General features: G+C 40.5%; 1 protein-coding gene across 4 annotated transcripts in view; it reads right to left on the reverse strand.

Annotated features, from left to right (window-relative positions):
- ARHGEF3 (Rho guanine nucleotide exchange factor 3) overlaps positions 1-17,458 on the reverse strand; it is a 279,815-nt gene that overhangs the window by 87,277 nt on the left and 175,080 nt on the right. The window lies entirely within an intron of this gene.

Raw genomic sequence — 17,458 nt, forward strand, 5'->3', positions numbered from 1 at the left:
GCTCCACAACTTCTTTGAGGTCACAGTGGCAGGACTATGATTCAAACCCAGATTTGCTTAAAAGCTCAGCCTTCGAACCCTTTACACACAGGTATATAATTACCAGCTCTCACAGATCGAACTATTTTTAAAGATTATTGACAATTGTAAAATTCAGAGCTGGTAGCCAACTTGGTCAACATCCTGGCTACTTGCCTTCCTTCCTAAAGATAAAATGAAAAGAATGGAATGCTATTCGGTCCGTCTTAGCAACTGTGGATGTTTTCTGGAAAAAGTGGGAGGAAAGCGATTGGAGAAATCTATCATTATTATATACCAGGATTCTCAGAGTAGGACACTTTAGTGGCATCACTAAAGTTCTAACAACCCAAGGGTTCACCCGCAAAAAGTAATTGAGGAAACCCTGTGAGGTGACAAGGTCAGGGTTACACAGCCAGCTAATTACTGAGCACTGTTAGGAACCCATATGCTGGAGTCCAGCTGCCACCTGAGTCTGAATTCTGATTCTATTACTCATTGATCTGGGACACTGGTGAGGGGATCCTTCTGAGCCTCAGTTCCCTCACCTATAAAATGGGGATGAGAACAGTCCGTAAGACTGTTGAGATTGTGAGAACCAAATGCGATAATGCATGGGAAGCATGAGGCACAGCCAACAAAGTAGCCAGATTGCTTCATTTATAAAGAGCCCTGCACTTCATGCCATGTTTCTTCACTATCTATAGAATATTCAGGTGTGGAATGAGTGACTGTCATTTGCAAAAGCACCAAATTAAGTGCTCGCCCAATTCAAGACCTTGTTCTTTCCCCAAACCATAGTCAGTGGTGGAGAAAGGGAAACAATCTTCCCCTATGTTCTCTTCTGCTGGATTTTGGTATTTAACAAACCCTGATGACACAATGGTAGCTTTCCCAACAAATTCCATTAGAATCTCAGAAACCCATCATCAGTAATAGACAGGCAGCAATGTTTTCTGTTTGTTTAGTTTTATTTAGTCACGCTGGTGAAAACTGGCAAATGTTATTGCTCTTGATTATCGCAAGACAGCACCCAGGAAGACTTCATCTTTATGGGTTTAACAGATGGCTCCAATCACGACTTTCATTGCTTATGTTGTTGGCACCTGGAGTCGATTTTTTCAAGGGCTCTGAGGACAGGAAGCCGGTGCTGTGGGGCACTCTGGGGCTTTGACTTGCTCAGCATTGGTTCCTCCCTCTTCTAATAACAGTTCTTCCATTTTCTTTGGGAAAACTGCCCACCTCTCAGTGTTTGTGGTTTTAATGGGACTGAGCCCATTATTCCCATCAGTCCCTGTGGGAATACATGTGACTCAGGACTGCCAATCAGCAACCCCCTCTTTCTGGTCACAGTGATTGGTTCAGGAAAGGGCATGAGAACCAGGCTTGGGATTTTTGCAGGAAGAACTGGGCAAGAAAGCACCTATAAATTAGAAGGGGGTAAGCTTAGAGATGTTGGTGGCCATATTTCCACCAGGAGAGGAGAACATATCTGAGAATGGAGGCAACATATAAAAAGACAAGCTGAGAGGTGAAGAGCGAGAGAGGACATTCTGAGGAAAATTAGCACCTAGATCCAGCCATGCCTGAAGCCAGTAATTACTGGACTTTTCTGTTACATCAGCATAAATTCCCTTTCTGCTTAAAGGAATTTCAGTTGTGTTTCTGGCACTTGCAACTGAAAGAGTTTGGGTTCAAATACATACAAAAAGGTCTTTACCATATAAATGAGCACTTGTCTTCCTACCCCCATGCATTATTCAGGATTTATATTACATATCTAACTCTTGCTTCCCTCATTGAGATTGTAAGTTCCTTGAAGCCAGGAGACAAATGTGACCACCCACTGATAAAGTAACACCTTTTTGCCAAAACCAAGCCTAGAATAGCTGAGGAATCATTTTATAACAGTATCAAAGAGAAAAATGTTAAGGATGTTTCACAGGTGAGCCTTTGGAAACTGATGGCATAAGGAGTCAGAGGTCTCATGAGTATCCAGAGCTACCTCCAGAAGTTTCATTTGTCTGAATGTCCTCTCTTGAGCTCCCCCCTCCACCCTGCACTCGACCACCCCAGTGGACAGGAAAACCCCTACTCAAGCTTCAGGCTAGAGGTCTAATTAGAATTGTGAACAACTTCCTACTTATCACTTGTGACACCAATAAACCTACTTTTATTCTTAAAGGAAGATACACTACTACAGATACTCTCCAAACACAAACTCTGACCACATTTGGATAGGGTAATTTGTTTTGAAGTGTTTTTTCAAGTTTTTTTTTAAACCTGTATTTCACCTTGTATACCAGGATAAACTTCAAATGGATCAAAGATTTAAATGTAAATACGAAAACATAGAAGTGCTAGAATAAGATGGGCAAAGTTCCTGATGTAGGGAAGAATTTTTAATGACCTAAAGTCCAGAAGAAAACATTAATAGATCTTTTTATCATAAAATATAATAAAATAGAAAACCCTTCTATGTGGCAAACAAAATGACAAGAGCATCACAAGCAAAGTCAAAAGGAAAACTGGGAAAAAATATCTGCAAATCATATCAGAAAGCTCTAATCTCCATGATATATAAGACCTCCTAGAAAGCAAGAAGCAAAGGACCAGTGACCATCTCTGTATGACTGTGTGTCTGATTAGTGTGAAAACATTCATGAGGAGCAAAGCCACTTATTATGCATGAGTGTTTTAAGGGCTAGTAGAGTGAGTTAAGGACTTGGTGGCCCAGGTTCAAACCCCAGCTCGCCACTTTCTAGTCTGTGGCTTGGGTGAGCTAGTTTACCTGGTAAGCCTCATTTTTCTCATCTGTAAGATGGGGATTATAATATTATCCACCTTGCAGTGCCATTCTAAGGATCAAACACATTGTGAATGTGCTCAGTGACTGTCACATAGTAAGTGCTCAATAAATGCATGCTGTTAGTATGCCAGTAGAGGTTTTAAAATTAACAACATAAAAAATAAATAAAATTAAGAACATAACCTAACCTCGAGATGTTGCAGATATTCAGATGTAAGGTCTATGTAAAGTAACAAAACATCAACACAGTAGATAACTTAGTAAGATCCTATCTCACAAATACACTTGTGTTTATTCCTATCCCCCATTTTCAGATGAAGACACTGAGACTCAGAGAGGTTAAATGACTTGCTTCAGGTGACAAATACTAAGTGATAAAACCAAGATTGAACTCCAGCTATGACTGGCTTTGAAAGCCGGGTGTTTGTTTTGCTATGCCATTCTGTTTCTCTGTAATTTAAAGCTAAGAAACAAGTTGTCCAACTAAGCGGTTGCAGAAAAAGATACCCAGAGCCTCCGAAGTTCTAAAGATCCCAGCCCTCAGGTAAAGGAATGGACTCTGGCCCAGAAGTAAAACTTGCCATCTGTGGGCTCTTGCTTCTGAGTAGGAGTGAGAAAGATCTGGGTTTTAGCAGATCTTACCACATGTTGCTACTGATTGTTCTTTTGATTGCTCAGAAAGGTTGACAAGATCTCTTCTGTGGCTGTGGGTGAAGGGGAATGCATACTGCTATCTCTTTGGGACAGACTTTCATATGGCACAACTTTTATAGGGCACAGTTTGTCTGGGCTCCAGGTAAGTCTACAAGCAGGGGCTTTTCTCACCTCCCAGAAGCTGGTCCCCTGTCTGATATATGACTGGGACAAACATGCCCCCATATTTGGCCCAGGTTGTTCAAAGCCCATAGCTGGAATAGTCAGGAAGCTTTTGCTACCTCTGAGGCCCTACAGCTGAAATGAGGGTCTGCTTAGGATGGAACAATGAGATGCCCTTCCCCAGCCTCCCTGTAAGAAGTAATGCTGTCTGAATGACAAGCCTGCCAACCCCCACCCAGATATGGATTTTCAGAGCAGGCACAGAACTCTGACACTCTTCTGTGGAAATCCCAGTACATTTTCGTTGCCTTTTCATCTTTGGAATGCTGATTGAAAAGCCTGCAGCTAAAATGTTCTAACAAACAGTGGGGCTGTCTTGGCTCTCTGGAACGGCCGCATTTCAGAGGTCAAGGAGAGAGCCCTCCTGTCAGCCTCAACAATCAATGGGTTACATAAAGAAGAGTTTGTTTTTGACCTCTAAGGATGATATCCACAGAATGCGAGGATCTTAGCAATATTCACCAAAGCTACCAAATATAGGACCATCTGCCCACCTCCAAATAATAGCAACACTGTTTAGGGTTTACTATCTGCTGAGTACATTATGGTACTCTACAATGTCCCAGAAGAAAGGTACTATGATCCCCCCTATTTTACAGGGAAGTTATCTGAAACACAGAGAGGATGTGTCATTTGCCCACCGTCACAGAGCTTCTAAGCGGCTTGAACCTAAGTAATGTGGCTTGAGTCTATACTCTTAACCATAATGCTACACTGTTCCTCAAGATGATAACGGTGGTGGTGATGGTGGAGGAGAAGATGGGGATGGTGCCGATGACGGTGATGATGATCCTGGGTCCTTGGCCCCATGCTAAACATTTCCCATACATTATCACATGAAATCTGATCTTCCAGCAAGTTCCATTAGTTTCACTGCATCCATCTACTTCTCTCCACCTTGCCTGCCATGATCCCAGCCCAAGCTGCCTTCCTCTCTCACCTGGACTGTGCAATAGCCTGCTAACTCTTTTCCCTGCTGCAAACCTTGTCTATAGAATCCCACCACATTACAGCTGCCAGAAGGATCACCTGAATACTTAGATCACAGCACTCACCTTCCAATGGTTTCCACTGCACTTAGACTGAAATCCCAATTCTTTGCCATAACTGATGAGGCCCCATGGGATCTGGCCCTACTGACCTGTCAGACCTCATCCTCCTGCTTCTCTCCTCCTCACCCACAAGGCTGTATGGAGCACAGCCTCCTTTCCTTCCCGACCAAGCAGCCTCATCGCCAGCCAGGATGTCTGTACTGGCTGTTTCCTCTGCCCCCAAATTTCTGCTGGACTGTCTGTTTTTTGTCATTGAGGCATCAGCTCAAAAGACCCCTCCTCAGAAGGGCCTACCTGAACTCTTAGCTATAATAGATCTCTAACCCCCATCTCTCTCCCTGTCCCCCTGCCCAACCATTTCAAGACCAATTTACTGTTATATGCCATCTGGGTTACAATTCTGTGTTTCACATTTGCTGTTATATCACCAGCACCTCAAGCAGTGCTTGGCACTGAATGGAGCCCAATAAATATTTACTGATGAAATAACTGAGTTATCTCACTTACTCCTCTCAAGAACACTGTTTAAGAAACAAGGCTTTGTAACCTCCAATGACACAACCAAGGCCGTAAGTCTAGTAAGTGGCAGTTAACTCCAGAGTCCACACTCTTAACCCTCAGGCAATAATTGGCTCTGTGACCCTGACTTTTCACTCCATTTCTCTGCATTTCAGTGTCATCCTCACTTTAAGATAAGAAGATGGAAAGATCTTGTCTCTTAACTACCTTCTAAGAGTATTTGGAGTAAAGAGCCCACATTTCTAACCATTAGACCAGGAGCTGGCAAACTTTCCTGTAAAGAGCAAATAATAATTATTTTAGGCTCTGTGGGCCATGATGTAGCTATTTCATTCTGTTGATGTGGTATAAAAACATAGACAATAAGTAAATAAAAATGTGGTTGTCTTTTTTTTTTTAAAGACTTTATTTATTTATTTGAGAGAGAGAATAGAGAGAGAGAGAGAGAGAGAGAGAGAGCACATGAGAGGGGGGAGGGTCAGAGGGAGAAGCAGGCTCCCTGCTGAGCAGGGAGCCTGATGTGGGACTCGATCCCGGGACTCCAGGATCATGACCTGAGCCGAAGGCAGTCGCTTAACCAACTGAGCCACCCAGGCGCCCAAATGTGGTTGTCTTTCAATAAAACTTTATTTATAAAAACAGACAGTAGGCCAAGGGCACCTGGGTGGCTCAATTGGTTAAGCAACTGACTCTTGGTTTCAGCTTGGGTCATTATCTCAGGGTCATGAGATTGAGCCCCACATTGGGCTTGTGCTCAGTAGGGAGTCTGAAGATTCTCTCCCTCTGCCCCTCCTTCCACACTTGATCACATGTTGCACACATGGGCACGCTCTCTCTCTCAAATAAATAAATAAATCTTTAAAACAGAGTAGGCCATATCTAGCTGTAGTTCAATGATACCTGCATTAGACTACTTGGAAAGAAGTCTGCAGTTTTCATCTATCATTCAGTTTTGTTTTGTTTTTCATTTTCAGTTATTATGAGGCCTGGTAAATAGACATGATGATCTCTTCCCAGAACAGAGTATGTTTTAAGAAAAGTTAAGGTCTTCTCTGCAGTTCCATATTAACCAGTCATCATATTCATAGGAACAGAATGGGTACTCTTCTGGTTTTTTCTGGATCTAACTTAAGCAGTCTTTGGGTGAGCCTGGTGGCAAGGGATTCTCTAACAGGAAAGAGGATTTTTGTCCAGGCTCTGGGAGGAGTCAGGAGGGTAAATATCTGCTGAGTCACTGGGGAATCAAGAACCTTGACATTTCTCCTAAATCAGGAGGTGTAACGATGCTTTCGGTCAAGAGGGACCAGTGGAGGCTGTACGGAAAGAGTTTACCAACTAGAGGCCCAGCATCCAGTGGGATCTTAGGAGGTGGGCAGAAGTCTGAGATGGACAAGAAGGCAGCTCTCCTCATGCTAAGCTCGCATGCTCTGGGTATTTTGCATCTGGTATATTTATAAGAACTACATATAAATATACATATATTTTTTAGAAATTTAAAAAATCATAGCAAATGCTATGAGCAATATATAATAATTGCTGACATTCCCATTATCCAGAATTAAGAATTCAATGCTTTGTTAAAGTTGCTTCCAGTACTTTCTTTCCCACCACCTCAGTCCCCTATCCCACCTCTAGCCACCCCAGTGGCAACTAGTTATGGGTTAGGTGTATATCTTACCAGTCCACTTATTGTTACAAACATTTTTTTAATTGAGATAAAATTCATTATTTTAACTCTTTTAAAATATACAACTCAGTGGTGATTAGTATATTTACACTATTATGCAACCATCACCACTATCTAATTCCAGAACATTTCTATCACCCACCCCCCCAAAAAAGCCCCAAATCTCCTCTCCTCCCAGTCCCTGGCAACCACTAAGCTTCTGTCTTTATGGATTTGCCTGTGCTGGTCATTTCATATAAATGAGATCATGGCATATGTGATCTTTTGTGTCTGGCTTTTTGGACTTAGCATGTTTCTAAGGTTCATCCATGTTGGAGCATGTATCAGGATTCATTACTCATCCTTTTTCTGGTTGAGTAATAGTCTATTGTTTGGATATATCACATTTTGTTTATCCATTCATCAGTTGATGGAAACGTGAGTTGTTTACAGTTTTTGGCTATTCTGAATAAAGCTGCTATGAACATTTGTGTGCAAGTATTTGAGTCCATGTTTTGAATTCTTTGGGGTATATACCTAAGCATGAAATTACTGAGTCATATGGTAACTCTGTATTTAATTTTCTGAGGAACTGCCACTCCTTTCCATAGTGGCTGTACCATTTTACACTCCCACCAGCAGTGCATGAGGGTTCCATTTTTCCACAACCTTCCCAACACTTGTATTTTTAATTTTTTTCCTTTTTTATGATAACCATCCTAGTGGGCATGAAGTGGTATATGATTGTGGTTTTGATTTGCATTTCCCTAATGACAATTGATACTGAGTATCTTTTCATGTGCCTGTTGGCTATTTGTATATCTTGTTTGAAGACAATTTATTAATTAATTTTTAATAAATAATAAATAAATTTTAATTTATTAATTTATTAATTTTTACCAGTGTATTTATTCCAGGCACACAAAATAATGGGTAGCACTATTTTGTGAGTGTAAATCTATTTTCTCTACTTAGCATTGTTTTTGAACTCCCTCCATGTTGTTTTATATAGATCTAGTTAAAAGCTTAACTGTATCTAGCATCCCTTACACTGTATTTTATTTGTTCTCTTATTTATGGATAGTTTGATTTTCTTCTTTTTCTTTTTCTTTTTTTTTTTAAAGATTTTATTTATTTGAGAGAGAGAGACACAGAGAGAGAGGGAACACAAGCAGGGGGAATGGGAGAGGGAGAAGCAGGCTTCCCGCGGAGCAGGGAGCCTGATGCGGGGCTCGATCCCAGGACCCTGGGATCATGACCGGAGCCGAAGGCAGACGCTTAATGACTGAGCCACCCAGGCGCCCCTCTTTTTCTTTTCCTGTTACAAAAATCATTGCCTTTCGTTTCCCTGACACACCTCCTTCTGCATTCTTGAGATTGGTTCTCTGAAGCTCAAACATGTATAAAGCAGGATCATAGGATATGCACATTTACAATCTTACCAGATGTTCTTTAAAACATACATGTGGGGATGCAAATGCAATTTTGGATCACACTTCAGGAGATTCCTCAGCCTCCAGTGTAATTCACACCTGCACATTCGCCTAGCTGGATAGTTGTTCAATTTTTCTGAATATTCAATATTCTTAAGTGCCATCACAAGCATTCGGATCGGGAGGTAAGTGTAACGAAGTGATTCTTCTGCATCGTATCTGTCAGACCAGTGGCTCCCAGGATGTAGTCCTGGGAGCATAGCATAAGCATCACCTGGGAACTTGTTAGGAAAGCAGATTCTTAGGCCTCTTCCCAGACCTGAGTCAGAAACTCTGCAACTCCTCAGTGGGGTGCTGACTGACCTTAAAATGTGAGAATCACGGTATTAAGCTTTCCCATTTTACAAGTGAGAAGCAGAGGAAAAGGACCAATCACCTAACTGTGATGCTAAAGTCAACAGGCCACAAAGAAGGGAGCACTTTATACTACAGAGTCTATGGACCCTAGGGAGAAAGCCTGGGACAGTGGCACAGGATGACACTTCAGGACCAGAAAGAGCAGCGTTCAAGTCCTCATCCTGCAGGACTGGAATCCCTGGCAAGACTCTCAACCTCCCTGGGTCTTACCTCACAGGGTTTGTGAGGGTTAAAAGAGATGTTACACAAAAAGTCCTATGTTGCATAATTCCATTTATAGGATAATATCCAAGACAGGTAAACCAACAGATAGAAAGTAGGTCAGTGGTTGGTTACTATGGGCTGGGGAGAGGGAGAGAGGGAGTAACTGCTTAACAGGTATGGGGTTTCTCTTTAGAGCGATGAAAATGTTTTGGAACTAGAAGCAAGGGTTTCACTAACATTGTGAGTGTATTAAATTGTACACTTAATTAATTAATTTTTTTAGAGTGTGCCCAGGAACTAGCTATATATCCAAACCACCTAGAGAACGTATTAGAAATGCAGATTCCCAGTCTCACTTATTATTATTGCAAGATCACTCTTCGGAGTTACAGAAACCACATTTTATTTGAGTTTTTAAATAATTTTTAAAAGTAATCTCTACACCCAATGTGGGACTTGAACTGAGCCAACCAGGTGCCAGTGCACATTTTAAAATAGTTACTTTTATATTAAATGAAGTTTACCTGAATTAAATACAAAGAGAGATGTTACATGGGAAAATGCTCCACACAGCACTGGGTATGAAGTAGAAAGCAGCTTTCATTATTGTAAAAAGTTGAGTTTATAGTAAGAAAAACTGGAAGCAGGCTATATGTCCAAGAATAGTGGATTAATTAAATAAAGTTAGGTCCCAGTTGAACAATTTGATATTATGTAGATATTAAGAAAAATAAGGTGCAGGTATGTATGAACAAGAATAATGTTCATGTGCAAGAACAAGAAACCACAAAACACTATCTGCACATCATGTCCCCCTATTTGCATGTGCACCTAATTCTACATTCAGGAGAGCTGTATGCCAAAATATGAAGAGTAACTCTGGGTAGTACAGTCATGAAAAAATAATCTTCCTTTTTTTTTTTTAAAGATTTTATTTATTTATTCATGAGAGAGAGAGAAGCAGAGGGAGAAGCAGGCTCCCAAGGAGCAGGGAGCCCGATGCGGGACTCGATCCCAGGACCCTGAGATCATGACCTGAGCCGAAGGCAGACGCTTAACCATCTGAGCCACCCAGGTGCCCCCAAATAATCTTTCTTTAAGTTTGTCTTTATTTTATAATTTTCTACAACATCTATGTAATGCTACTATAATAAAGAAATAACATTTGAAAAATAAGTGCATTAGGGTGCTTTTTCTTTAAAGACTAACGGTAGTGAATCCTTAACTAAAAGTATTTTGAATGTAAATACCCTAAGTTATCAATATTTTTGTGTTTATGATTTTAATATTAGGCTTTCTCAAAACAGATGTATGCCCATATTGCATGCATGGAAATGAAACAATTATAAGACATGCTAAAAAATAAAAGCATTAATTCAGAGTAAAATGTAATTCATTATTTAATTAATTGCTATTTCCACTTCCAAAGGCCTAAGCCACATGGAAAGACCATATTGCTCCCTTGAAAGAACTATTGAGATTTAGCAGAAAGGCTTAAACACACAACCCTCTCCCTACTTTTCCCACAGACAGAAGATGACCTGTAAGGTCCAGCAGAGTCCAGGCCGGATGGCTAAAATGGGGCCTGATAAAGGGCCCTCTGGCTGAGTCATCCTCCGTTCACTCTTGACTTCTGGGAAAAAGAGTAAAGAAGCTGAATCATACACCTCCACAAGGACTTCCTGTGCAAGAAAGATTTCTCATACAGGGAAAAAACGACTTAACTCTGGGTTTCCTCAATTTCCCCAAAGAGAGAAAAATCACTTCTCTTAGGAAAACTGCTGGTGCTTAGTGTGAGAGTTTCTGCAGCAAAAATTCCCTCTTGACACAGTTCAGCAGGCAAAGGTATCATGTTTACATCTGATTAGTGTAAGCCATTTTATCACTTTTCCTTGCCTCCATTCCCCCCCTCACCCAATCTTCCAATCCCCCATGCTTAAAAGTCAACTCCTCATGACTGCATACTGTTAGCAATTTTAGGAAGAAACAGATTGAAAACCAGATGCTTGTTTTTGATCAATAGTTGATGAAAAGCTTCTAAAGGAATAAAGGCCATCTATTCCTTTTAGGGAAAGTAGCCTTCTTTAGGATGGGATTTTTTTAGGATTCCTTCATACTTTCTTTGCACACAGAAATGTTACACTAACTTCAATCTATTACTTTTGGGGGGCAGTGAGGAGACAGTTGACATTTTTAATTAAAAGAAAGTTCTGAAACATTCTAAATCCCACCATGGGATTACTCTAATGAACTGTGTCACACATTCATTCAGTGATTCATTCACTCACTTACCCAGAGTCCCTACATGGGCCCGACACAATCTTGTGCCTGAAATCCCAAATGGGATTTCAACCTATTCCCCGCTCACTTGGAATTTTTTTTCTTGTTTTGTCCTATTCTGAATGATCTACACTGGTTCTGAAGATACTTATGAAAGACAACCAGATGAGACAAAGACATTGTGTACAGGCCAAAAATTAGTCTGCATTACATAGTTTTTATTTCACTCTCTCCCAATGGCCCATCCTCCAAATATTCAGCATGAACTCATGCTTTCAGAGATGCAGAGTCTGCAGTAAGTATGCTTTATTTGACAAACAAATGATTTCCTAAAAAAGTGAAGAGTCAGGATCAGAATCAGAATGTTCAGAAAATTTATTTTGAACTTTTGAAAAAGACTGGCACTAAATTGTTGATTAAAAAGAACAGTGATGACATGGGTGAAGGGGACTGAGAGATACAGGCTTCCAGTTATAGAGTGAACAAGTCACAGGAATAAAGGTACAGCATAGGGGAATATAGTCAATGTTATTGTAATAGTGTTGTATGGTGACAGATGGTAGCTACACTTGGGGTGGGCATAGCATAATGTATATACTTGTTGAATCACTATTTTGTACACCTGAAACTAATGTGATATGGTGTGTCAACGATATGTCCGTAAAATGAATACTTAAAAATTAAAAATAAAAAATTTTAAAATACAAATAAAAAGAGAATGGTGATGCCTATAGCCCAGAGAAGAGTCTAATTAAGACACTTTATTTAAAAGGAAGGAGAGGAAGCAAGCAGAATCCATTTTCTTACTCTGCGACCATACTGAGAGAAGAGTATGGCTCCCTGGGGTCCCGGGGGATCAAACCCTTGCCTCCTGGTCCAGCATTAGTTCCACAATCCCACCAACAGAGCTAACTGGAATTGACTGCTCAATGGAATTAGTCTTCCGCTTTTAATTGGCTAGAAAACTTGCCAAGAAGTTTTGCCTAACAGTCCACCCAGCAGAAAACATGAGGATGGGTTCTATAATTACCAATGGGAATCGAAGAGGATGACTATTCATTAAAGAGGCTATGTCATGAAGCTGCTTGAAGCGGCAGGGCAGGGAAATGCTGCGGGGCTGGGGGTGGGGTGGGGTGGCCAGAGCCTGTGGGAGCCTGCCCCTCGTAAACGCTGGGTTCGAAGGCCATCACCCCCAGCAGATGAGGTCACAACAAATTGCAACAGGTCTTGACAAACAGTTTCCCTCCCAGGAGTCAGTAAGTCACCTGAAAAGGCTTAGTTCTATCTGCTGAATTCCCCCCAGTGTGAACACACTACCAGAATGGTCCAGGAGGGGCTGTTTCCTTTGCTGCTGTGCAAACAGCCACTCAGACAACTCTACTCTAGAACCTCAGGCTATAGCTTCCTTCAGCAGGTGGAAAAGCTCATATTTCTAACACTGCTAAATGTGGGAATTGCCATCAAGATACATGGAAGTGTATATTCTTGCTCAATAATTTCACTCCTGGGAAGACAGCCTTTTGAATGTGTGCAGAACTGTAGCTGCAAAGACTACTTACCACAGGACTATTTATATTTTAAAAAATGGAAACAACTTAAATATCATTCTATATGTGCGAAATATAGCCATAAAATGGAATATTGTGTAGCCTTTCAAAATAATGATACAGAAAATAAACTTGTCTATATTTCCCAATTTTTCTACAATACACAAATATTATTACAAAGCCTGTAAAAAAAAAACATCATGGGGAAAATAATTTAAAATTTCACATAGGTTAATGTTTACACAGTTAAAATGATAATTTAAATACACTGGAAGAACATAATACCAGGGTGAGCTTTTTCTGGTAAAAATCTTTACATAAGACAGATATCCATTCTCATTTTTTTAATATTAAAACTGGATTCTATTACTTAAATTATCACTAACGTTTGCATTGTTATTTATCAAAAACTGGAAAATAAGATAATAAAAAGGTTTTTGAAAAAAAAGTCATAAAATCCACATACTAAGATGGTCCATGAAACTCATTTACAGGTAGTCTTCCTTCCATAATTCTGAGAAGCCCTACTGCATGGTTATGAAATCTGACCAGGTTAGCAGCTGAAGTGCAGATGTGAGAAGGTCTAGAAAAACCATGGCAAGCTGACCTGAGGACTCAAAAAAGCGCTGATTCCTGGTGCCAACCAGCCCTGAAGCATCAAGAGGCCAATGCAATATAGCAAAGCACAGTGACTGATGCTCATCCCACAGTGGCAAATGATAGTTTGTAAAATCTGTCTCAACAGACAGGAGAACACAGTATCTATTATGTAATGGGATAAATGTGTGTCATTGCATATATACATTTTATTTTATTTAAAAGATTTTTTATTTATTTATCTGAGAGAGAGAATGGGAGACAGAGAGCATGAGAGGGAGGAGGGTCAGAGGGAGAAGCAGACTCCCCGCCGAGCAGGGAGCCCGATGCGGGACTCGATCCCGGGACTCCAGGATCATGACCTGAGCCGAAGGCAGTCGCTTAACCGACTGAGCCACCCAGGCGCCCCGCATATATACATTTTAAAAGTAGGATTTTCTATCTATTTATGTAGTGGTGCATGTATAGGTGTGTATGTATGACTTAGTGTTTTGGTTTTTTTTAATTTGGGTTTTTAAAGGAGAATGTGTGGTAAAATCCAAATAGATCATAGTTCCATTAGGAATACTGTATCGACATGACTTTCTTGATTTTGACGAATGTGGTTATGGAAAATATTAACATTAGGGGAAGGTGAGTGAAGGGTGTACAGGAACTCTACCAGATTTGCAAATTTTCTGTAAATCTAAAATTATTCCAAAATGAAAGTTTACCTAAAATATAGAGCAACAACACAAAGAATAAGGGCTTGGTTATTTAAATGTATTTTCTACCCCCTGCACCCTCTCCCCAAATCTCAAGGGGTCTGGTAACTAAGGTTTTACTGATTGGATCTGTGTGCATCAATGCACCATTACAAGGACCCTTTCACCTGAGATGGCTATCTTCCTTTAGAATCTGATAGCTCACAGGAAAATATCACGTTTATCCATTCACCGCCCTGGGAAAAAGAGTGATTTCCTATAACAGAGTATTGAGAAAATGAGCCTGGTCCCCAGGTTTGCAAACTCTGGAAAATAAAGTGGTAGAACGCCATAGGATCCCAGTGCTCTCAGGACCGGAAGAGCTGCATCTGACAGGAAGCTCCGTGGGGATGATCTCAACCACCACATCCCAGGCATTATCTCATCTTGGCAGTGTGTCATCCTCTACGTTTTCCCTCAAGTTGCTAAGAGGAAATGGGGAATGAGATGCAGCTCCAGCAGCCCACCCTGTTGGTAGGTAAATATTTTTAGCAATTTGAGGCCAAGAGGTTACTTTTTAAGACCATCCCAGACATGGGAGAGATGGAGACTTTCTCCACTACACTCTAATGAAAAACCCATGCCGTGCTTAGAGCCATCCAACAATGGTCAGCAACAGGAAAAAACACTCTGCTTCAGGGGGCCATAAATATTTACCGTGTCCGACGGTGTATTTACTACTCAGTGATCATGCAAAATAAATGTTCTAGGACAAGACATGGTCTGTATTCCCACAGGCTCATAGTTTGAAAGCTGGAAAGGAGAAGAGATGTCATCCAGTTTGTACATTTTACAGACTAGAAGGTTGAGGCTCCAAGTATGCTCCCATCAAACATCTCCTTTTAAAGCATCTCTATTACAACACACATCCCCTGTTCACTGTTTATACATTTGTCTTTTGCATGAGATTAGAAGTGTGCATTTGCTGAGGGACTTAGTACAGCAAGCTTCATAAGTGTCAATAAAAGTCTGAGACACCAGGATGGAAACCCAGCTCTGTCCTGACTCATGTTCCCAGGAATTTCTTTACTGCACCTAATTTTAAAACTGAGAAGACAAATTCTATTCTTGAAAGGCTGAAACTGCAGCCAGGAATACATTGGAAATTCACTTGCTGATGTATTATAAAATTAATACAATCTATTAAAAATTTTTAAAAATTATTCTTTCGCTCATTTCATTAACGACTAAAATGTTTTCTTTTTTTAAGTTAAGAATTTTTAGGATGTTGCTTTATCAAATTTCATGGGTAGGAAGATTTATTGAAATAGAAAAGATTTTCAAAAACAGTGAGATGGATATGGAAAGGTTCCTGTTATTAACATACACACAATTATGCAATGCCAAAGAAAGTCTTCAACCCCAGAATGTATCGCCCCAGAATGTATCTATGGGATCTGAACAATGCTTAAATTAACACTCCAGGATGCAAAACTGCTGAAAACCCTTTCCTTCACCTCCAATACATGAGTACCTCCAGTTCCTCATCTGAACTAATCAAGTTCAGGGTAAAACAAAATGACAAATTAAGATCCCTAGATACATCACTTATTATCTCAATTGCAAGACAGAGAAAGATGGACCTGGTTTGAGTCTTTGCCTATGGTAGCAACGGTAGGGAAAGCTCAGTCACCCCCACTAGCTAATCAGGCAGAGGCTCTAAGGAAGCTACAAAGGAGAACTTGGGAGTGTCCTTGTGGGTGGGCTTCCCAAACCAAATCACCTTTTCAGCCACAGCACACTACTTTGTTCAGTTACGTGAGATCTTCCATGGCCTCCACTGAGGCACAACTTACCCAATTAGCTGCCATCAACTCTGCCCGGCTCCCACTCTCCCACTTTCTCCATTAAGGCAGTCACTTAAAAGCCAAGTAGCTGAGGGAGGAAACTTCACTTTCCTAAGTACAAAGTTAACTAGCAAGCGCTAGAGCCAGAGCAGATGTATGTGATACAAAATTTAAACATAAGCACCCACAATCTGATGAGATGTTTCTAAGGCTTTAGTTACATAGTTTCATACTAGAGACTTCACCCCCACAAAGACCATTTAATTAGAAAAATTCTTGGGTATGATTCTGTGCATTTCAGAATAGCTATGTAATCGCTTTGATTCTGTGTTTTGCCTTTTTCAGCCATCAGATTGATTTGAAATAGGTAATTCCATGCATCATAGCCAAAATGTTAATTTAAAAAGGATCAAAAGGGGACAGTTTAGGGGAACAGCCCCCCCATACACACATACAAATTTCCAAAACAAGAAATTGAGCACTGAACCATCACCAAAGAATGACAATATCTATTACAGATGTATTTAATAAAGATCTCGGCATTTGTTTACTATTTGCAAAGACCGTTTTTTTGTTTTTGGCTAATAATTTGTAAGCACTACACATTATGTTTTATAGATGTTAGTTCAGATAATCCTTACAATTGCCCTACAAGGTAGGAACCACTAATAAGCCTACTTGGAGGTGAGGAAATTCAAGACTAAGAAGGTTAAGTCCTTAACTTATTAAGTTAGTTGTGGAGGCAATATTTGAACCCAGATCCTCCCCAAAGCTCATCCCACTTCTGACAATGTTTCCCTAAACACGGCCCATGTACCACAATTAGAATGTGAGATTTTTATTTATTTATGTTTTTAAGTAGGCTCCACACTGGGTGTGGAGCCCAATGCAGGGCTTGAACTCACAACCCCGAGATCAAGACCTGAGCTGAGACTGAGTGAGAGACTTAATCAACTGAGCCATCCAGGCATGTGAGATTTTAAGATGCACATGGATACATACATTTTTGGTTTAATAGTTATATACATGTTTATTTTAATGTGGATTAGCAAAAAAAAAGATTCAATTAGCAGATCTAACTTGGATCTTATTGCTGAGGACCTGGTTAATTTAGCATCAGTTACATACTTTACAAGAGCTAGAAAAATAGTCAAGAATTCTCATGCCATTTCTTCTAAGGAATTGAGTGATCTGGCCCACCAAAGGATGGAATCCATACCAGTCTCAAGACACTGGCACCCAGTTGACTTAATCAGCCTGGACATTAAGTGATTCCTCGCAGATGCCTAGAATCCAATGCTTTTACCTTCAAAGAAGAGTTTCTTTTCTTATCCCTCTCTTCTCCATCAACTAACCCCCTTTGTCCCCCCCTCCCCACCGCCACCGCAATACACACATTCGTCTGGTCCTGGGAGGTTACTCGACATAAGGTGAAGTGATTGAGAGCAGAGATATCTAGAAGAAACAGACCTGCCCACTCATCCCTCTCTCCCCAACATGGCTCATCACA

The sequence above is a fragment of the Leptonychotes weddellii genome, chromosome 1 (genome assembly GCF_054177405.1).
Source record: "Leptonychotes weddellii isolate Sample4059 chromosome 1, ASM5417740v2, whole genome shotgun sequence".
Classification (NCBI taxonomy): Eukaryota; Metazoa; Chordata; class Mammalia; order Carnivora; family Phocidae; genus Leptonychotes; species Leptonychotes weddellii.